Source organism: Carlito syrichta, unplaced genomic scaffold (genome assembly GCF_000164805.1).
Source record: "Carlito syrichta isolate Samal-C Ts95f unplaced genomic scaffold, Tarsius_syrichta-2.0.1 Scaffold302845, whole genome shotgun sequence".
Taxonomy (NCBI): Eukaryota; Metazoa; Chordata; class Mammalia; order Primates; family Tarsiidae; genus Carlito; species Carlito syrichta.
The window spans coordinates 1-7614 of record NW_007246941.1 but is presented as its reverse complement, the minus strand read 5'-3'; the positions used below and the strand labels follow the sequence as shown (position 1 = coordinate 7614).

At 45.3% G+C, this 7614-nt stretch overlaps 1 long non-coding RNA gene across 1 annotated transcript; it reads right to left on the bottom strand.

Moving 5' to 3' along the window:
• Positions 1-2252: 2252 nt before the first annotated feature.
• On the bottom strand, positions 2253-6905 carry LOC103259524. Its single transcript, XR_504239.1, has 3 exons — positions 6834-6905; positions 2960-3031; positions 2253-2324 (listed from the first exon to the last, which is right to left on the bottom strand). It is a non-coding gene; the product is annotated as an uncharacterized LOC103259524 (long non-coding RNA).
• Positions 6906-7614: the final 709 nt, after the last annotated feature.

Below are 7614 nucleotides of genomic sequence, written 5' to 3'. Positions count from 1 at the left end.
TTCTGGCAACTGCCACTGCACCCAGCTCACAGCCATGCCTTTTAAAGATATCAGAAAAACACCCATGGAACCAGAGGTTTCATGAATTAGAATTATTCACACTAGTTGCAATGCAAAATCCCTGGAAAAAGTGTATGCTGACTTGATTAGAGGTGCAAAAAAAAAGAATCTCCAAGTGAAAGGATCAGACCGGATGTTTACCAGGACTTTGAGAACACAAGAGAAACTCCCTGTGATGAACCTTGAAAACAGACCGTGTGAAACGAAGACAGAAGCAACAGGCCACCTACTGTTGAAATGTACAGAACAAGAAAATCCATATGAAATGTACAGAACAGGAAAATCCATAGGGACAGAATGCAGATTAGTAGTTGCCCAGGCCTGGGGGAAGAGAGAAATGTGGAGCGATGGCTACCTTTTAGGGGTGATGAAAATGTTCTGTAACTAGAGAATGACAAAATGGTGGTTGTTGCACAACCTCGTGAATATCCTACCACTACTGAATTGCACACCTTGTGACGCGGCATCTTATGGTATGTAGGTGACATCTCGATTTACCAGAAAGGACCATGGCAATCTGTAGAGCACCAGGGGGTGAGGCCCTATTCCACTTCATATCCCCAGCCCTTAGTTCAGTGCCTGGCATACATGGGGCATGGCACGTACGGACATTTTTGAATGAACTCATTAATTTTTTTCCACTGTGATTCCATGGTTTGGGTTTTTTTTTCTTTCTGGTGTTGCCTACATAATTATAGTGACACATGGATTCTTAAGAGGGACTCTTGGTGTCGTAAAACCCTTGTAAAGGTGGAGAGTGTAACACACTTGCCGCTGTCTCATCAGGTGAGGGACCTAACGAGCTCACTCTCTGGTGCCAGGGCAAATGAAACCGAGACCATCAGTGTCCTGCTCCGGAGTCCGGCACCAGCAAGTGAATGAGGGGAAGGAGGAGGCTGCTGTAGATAGGCCTCTGCAACCATTGCTCTCTTGGCTTTGGCACACCCTAGCCCTCTCTCCAGCTCACAGGGAGCTTGTGAAACCAGGCTTCTGAAGCACAAGACAGGCGGACCATGCTTTCTAAAGTCAAGTTCAGAGGAGAATCTTCACCTTGAGGTTAGTGGCCATTTATACCCACTCTGATTTGCTGTCATCACAGAGAAATCATGGAATTTGTGAGCTGAAAGAGACCAAAACCCACACTTCTTGTTGAAGGGCAGTCAGGAAAGAAGTCTGTGGAATTAAGCTAGAGCCTTCCATTTTCTTTGTGAATGGTTCTGCACTGTAGCCTAACATGAACACCATTTTCCCACACTGTGAGGGTTCTCATTGCCCATAGATCAGTCCTAACTTCATAGGTATGCACTGTTTGAAAAATAATGTTCTGGGCGATTGGGGAGAGAAGTGCCCAGTGCAGGGTTTTAGGAATTCTTTCTGCTTTACCATTTAAAAGCAACAGACACCAAGAAGGCACCCAGCACCCTTTGCTCCCAGGAGGACTCTGCGATAAGCTTCCTTCTTTGCGGCTAGAAGCTACAGACTTCCTTCTTTGCAGACACTTAAGTTGTTGGAAACCCTGCATGTGAGCTGGAATCGAAGTTCAATTTAAAAAGCGGAATTTCAGCCGGGCTCGGTGGCTCAGCCTGTAATCCCGCGCCTTTGGGAGGCTGAGGTGAGTGGGCTGCCTGAGCCCGCGGGTTCGAGACCCGCCTAGGCAGGCGAGACTTCATCTCTACAATAAATAAAAAAATTAGCTGGGCGTGGTAGTGTGTGCCTGTAATTCCGTCTACTCGGAAGGCTGAGGCGGAAGGATCACCAGAGCCCAGGAGGTTGAGGCTGCAGTGGCCGGGAGCGGCCACTGCCCTCCAGTCTGGGTGACAGAGTGAGACTCCAACTCAAAAAAAAATAATAATAATAATAAAAATAAAAAGCGGAATTTCAAGGATCATCCATGCCAGAGCACCATCATGGGCCTCCCTGACAGTGCTGACATGAGGGTTACTTGCTTGGTGCTTTTTCTTGCCCAGGCCAAAGACTGGTACCAGGGAAAGCAGAACACATCATACATGCACTGCACAAGCCCCATGGCCTCTTTGTGTCTCAATTTCCTCATTTGAAAAAAACGAATGAATCTCAAGACATGCTTTTCAGAGTTCATAATGGGCTTCTACCCTGCTAACTAATAACTAATGACATTTTTACACAACAGTTGTTTACATGTGTTCGTCTTCTATTTCACTTACAGTTTTTGCAAAAACTGCATGTTGTGCCATGCTTGGAATGTCCCAAAGCTCAGTTTGGTAAGGAAATTGCAACCAAGATTTCTACAAAAAAGGAAACAAGCAAAGAAGGGAAAAGGTGTTATTTCAGAGCATTCATCATTTGGCAGGGATCCTAATTTATATATGATGAAACATGACCTCAGGACTTTCCCCACACATCAAGGAAATCTCACCAGAAGGACTGGCTTCTGACTCATACTTTCATATTTACACGTGGGGTGCATGAGCTACACAACAGTGAATGCTCAGAAGCATCTGTGTTCATCATTGTTATTTCTCTGGAGCAGGGTTTCACAGCTTCAGTGTTACTGGTCTTTTGGGCTGCGCAGTTCTCTGTTGTGGGGTTTGTCCTGGACTCTGCAGGGTATTCAGCAACATCCCTGGCCTCTGCACCTCAGAAGCCAGGAGCACATCCACAGCGGTGACAACCAGAACTGTCTCCAGACGTTGCCAGATGTCACCTGAGTGCAAAACCACACTTGCTGGGAACCACTGTATACAATGATTCTCTGTGACCTGTGATCTCATTAATTTTTGCTAGAGACCAAAAGGACTTGTTATATAATTCCAGTAACTTTCTACTAGTAACACTATTCGTATTTCAAAGTGAATAGCAAAAAGGTTTACAAATACATTTTATAAAAGTTCCAAATAATGAAGTCATGTCTGCAACTTACACGACCTGCAGGAATGGTAGTGCTTCAAATGTCCCTCTTTCGATAAATTGTATCTTGTTGCATGATAAATCTCTAGGAAAAGGACAAAGAAAGTATTACCTTGATTCACTATTGGAAACCAAAATTAGGAGGAATAAACAGGAGAGTTTGGGATGATAAAATGTAACACACAGTCTGTCTAAACTCTAAGCATTTGAACTTGTGCTGAGCTTCCTGGAGCCCTGACCTGCCTGCACCTCTCCTGGAGTCTCACCTTCATGCTTTTCATAAATAAAATATTTCCCTCTACACACATCTTGAGAGATTCCCGACATGAGGAGACTTGATTGGATGACCTTTTGTAGTCTCATGAAATTCTAGATTATGATCCCAAGGTTTTTATCTCTATATATAATTTCTAATATTAAAAGGCATATTCTCACAATAATATACTTTTCTGGTTTAGTTCTGTTTCTCTAAGTCAGTTTACGTCATTTGAAAGGAAGTTACCCCACTAATACCTAACTTGGAAATAATTCAAATTATATTAATGTAATTAATTCCTATCATATTAACAGAAGCTCATTGTTGGTTTTATCTTGCCCTAATATCCCATGAAAGCAAGTTCTTCAGCTGTCCAGTGGTGGGACAACCAGAAAACAACATGGATCTAGACTGTGATGTGGAAACCCCCATTTGTGACTAGAGTAGCCGCTGTTTGTAGTGACTCCAGCTTGCCCCATCTTCACCGGATGGCATAACTGTTGTCTGACTGTGTCTCCATCTCAGTCTCCCTCTTCAATTCATCCTGCACACAGGCACCAGAACTCTCCAGAACTGGTTTTCAAAACCAGCATCACCTGGGTATTTGCTGAAGATGCAAATTCTTGGCACTGCCCCAGCCTGAATGAAGCAGTAACTGGGGTGGAGTAGACAACCGAGTTCTAACAAGTCCTCCAGGTGACTGGGATGCAGGCTCAGCCAGGCTTGGTGGCTCAGCCTGTAATCCCGTGCTTTGGGAGGCTGAGGTGAGTGGATTGCCTGAGCCTATGGGTTCGAGACCTGCCTCGGCAACTTGGCGAGACCTCATCTCTACAGTAAATTAAAAAACCAACCGGGCGTGGTAGCACGTGCCTGTAACTCCGGCTACTCGGAAGTCTGAGGCGGAAGGATCGCCGGAGCCCAGCAGGTCGAGGCTGCGGTGGCCGGGAGTGGCCACTGCACTCCAGTCTGGGTGACAGAGAGAGACTCCAACTCAAAAAAAAAACAAAAAAAAGATGCAGGCTCAAGTCTGTGTTAAAGGAGTGCTGGGATAACATGTGTCCCAGGACAGCTCATTTACCCTGGAAGATCTGGCTCTAGACTCCTGTTCCTCCTCCTTGGACTCTACAGGGATTCATGGCATTCCTCAAATTCCTTCTCCCCTTCTTCCATTTTCCTTTTGCAGGTTTAGAATATTCTCCCCAAGAGGGTTGTCTGATGCTACCCAGTGGCCCTTCAAGGCCTTGGTAAAAAGGCACTGCTTCTCATATGAAGCAGCGATCTTCATAGCAGCGTGATAATAACACCTTCCCTGATCCAAACGGAAGTCTGTGCCCTCTTCTCGGCTCCAGAAGCAGCGTATCCCCCTTGGGGCCTAGGTCTAGTTCTTGTTTTAATGTGATTATTTTGCCATCGCGTTCCTTCTCAGCATAGACTCCTTGAGAGCATGGACTGGGTCTTGCTCGCCTGCCCTGCCCTCCATGTTTAAGACAGAAATAAACTCAAATATTTAGACAATAGGAAGCTGGAAGTGAGTAAAAGGAAAAAGACTGCTTTAAAAGCAATGAGTGTGTTAGTCCATGGCCCCTTTTCTGCCTCTCTGCCACACTCTGCGACCTACTCAGTGCTACGGGCTGCTATGGGTTTAGCGTCTGTGTTTGTTCCTGGTGAAGGGGAGGAACCTTGTTTTTCTCCTCTCTGAGTTCCCCAGGTTAGGTACAGTGCTTGGCATATCCCTTTTGAGCTTTTTAAATTGATTGGCATTTCTCTTTAATAAATGAGACTACGTGTGTTAACATGAAATGATTCGCTTACAAAGTATTTCATCGCAGAAGCAATGACAGGCCTACTCCACTGAGCAGTCATCTCGTTGGCTTTTCCCCAAACATGGCAGAGGCACCCAAGTCCAAAGGGACCAACCCCTAAGGCCTCAAAGATGTGAAAAATCAGACTGCCCAAGTCCCACTCCCTTAAGCCTTCTACATCTGAAATATCGATTTGCTCAAAGGCACCATTCATTAGTTTAATGAGGATTAATGACTTACACACCTCTGGACCCCACAGACAAGGGATACAGATCAAGTTTTCATAGCTAAAAACATAGTATCATCCTAACTCTAAACACGCAGAAATACTAGGTAGGTGTCCCCTCCTTGGTGACAAGGCTGGAGAGTCTAATTTTGTGATTAGTTGAGGCATTTTGTGAAGAGTTGGGCATTTCTGATTTCCTTACTTAGTGCGAACGCTTTCAGTTCTATCACTTCACTATCATTTTAAACACCGATTTTTTTCCTTTTTTTTTTTTTTTGAGTCGGAGTCTCACTCTGTCGCCCAGGCTGAAGGGCAGTGGCACGCTTATGGCTACTGCAGCCTCCACCTGCTGGGCTCAGACAATCTTCCCACCTCAGCCTTCCAAGTAGCTGGGACTACAGGCACCTCCCACCATGCCCAGCTAATTTTTTGGTTTATTGTAAAGAAAGACCTTGCAAGTTGCCCAGGCTGGTCTTGAACTCTTGGGCTCAGACAGTCTTCTCGCCTCTGCCTTCCAAAGTGCTGGGATGACAGGCATGAACCACCGCGCCTGACCTTAAACATCTATTTTTAATATAAAAATTCCTGCCATGACATCCTAATACCAGTCATTCTCTTGGTAACTTAATATTCTTCATAATATTGTTTATATAATTCATCTGCTTAATTACTTAATATTAAATGTCAATTATTTCTGATTAAATTATCAAACATTCTGGATTAATACAGTAAAATTAATTGAGGTGGTCTATATTTTCTTCTCCATTAGGCAACAATCTGAAGTTAACTTTACTTCCTCTCACTCAAATCCTTTTGGTGAAGGCCAGACAACAAATGCTTCAGGCTTTGTGGGTCACTTATGGTCTCTGTGGCATGTTCTTACTTTCTTTTACAGTCCTTTAAAACCATCCTTTTTTTATTTTTAATTTTTATTATTATTTTTTGGGTTGGAGTCTCACTCCATCGCCCAGGCCAGAGTGCAGTAGCACTCTCATGGCCACACCAGCGTCGACCTGCTGGGCTTCAGCGATACGTCCGCCTCAACCTCCCAAGTAGCTGGATCTACAAGCTCGCACGACCACGCCTGGCTAATTTTTGATTTATTGTGGAGATGAGGTCTCTCCAAGTTGCCCAGGCTTGTCTTGAACCTACGGGTTTCAGGCAATTCTCTTGCCTCGGCCTCCTTAAGTGCTGGGATTACAGGCTGAGCCACCAAGCCTGGCCTGAAAACCATTCTTAACGTGTGAGCTGTATAAGAACAGACTGCAGCTTGATCTGATCTACGGGCTGGAGACTAAATACACACAGAAGGAGACGGTGCATGAAAACACACGAAACAAGGTTCGCGTGGGGGTCAATCATTACTCAGATCTCATCACCTGTGAAGCGTGTTCCTGACTGTATCTCATCTGTACAATTTTAGAAACTGAAAATTCATCGGATGTATTTAAGGCTCGAGATGGCTGGGACCTTGCACAGACTTACAGAATTGCAGAGTTTTATTGCTGGAAGAAAACTCGGAGTCCATCTGATTTGAACCCCTTATTCATTTTATAGATAATAGAATTGAAAACTCATTAATAAATATGGTTCACTAACTTACAAATATCGTAGAGACAGCAGGCCTTCAAAAGTATCTTTCCGTAACTCAGTTATGGAGTTTTCACTGAGGATTCTGGAAAATGAAAAGGTTATTTCTGGGTGATTATGAAGCAAATTGCAGCTGTTTGCCACACAGGACCAGCTCCTGTATGTGGAGGAAGCCTAGGAGTGATGCTGCTGAACACACGAATTCTGGTTGAATGCGGGGTGGTGATGTCTGCTGTTTTCATTTAGGCCCTCCTCACATTCTCCTCTTGTGCCCATGCCTCTCTGCCACAGACACACCCCCCTCCCGCTCCTCCCACCAGCTTGTACACTTAATGCCTACTCTGGACCCCAAAGTCCCTGTTAGAGCCCAACTGCGAGTGGCATCATGACCAGCAGAATTGCCACCTCCTCTTTGTCGAGCCCCATTAAGAAAGCCCCACGAGGAATTATGTCAGGGCTGCACGTGAAGCCTTTCATTTTCCCTCATTAAAAAATTTTGGAGCCGGGCTCGGTGGCTCAGCCTGTAATCCCGTGCCTTTGGGAGGCTGAGGTGAGCGAATTGCCTGAGCCCGTGGGTTCGAGACCCGCCTGGGCAGCAAGACCTCATCTCTACAATAAATCAAAAAATCAGCCAGGCGTGGTAGCGCATGCCTGTAATTCCGGCTACTCGGAAGGCTGAGGTGGAAGGATCGCCGGAGCCCAGCAGGTCGAGGCTGCGGTGGTCGGGAGCGGCCACTGCACTCCAGTCTGGGCGACAGAGTGAGACTCCAACTCAAAAAAAAAAAAAAAAAAAA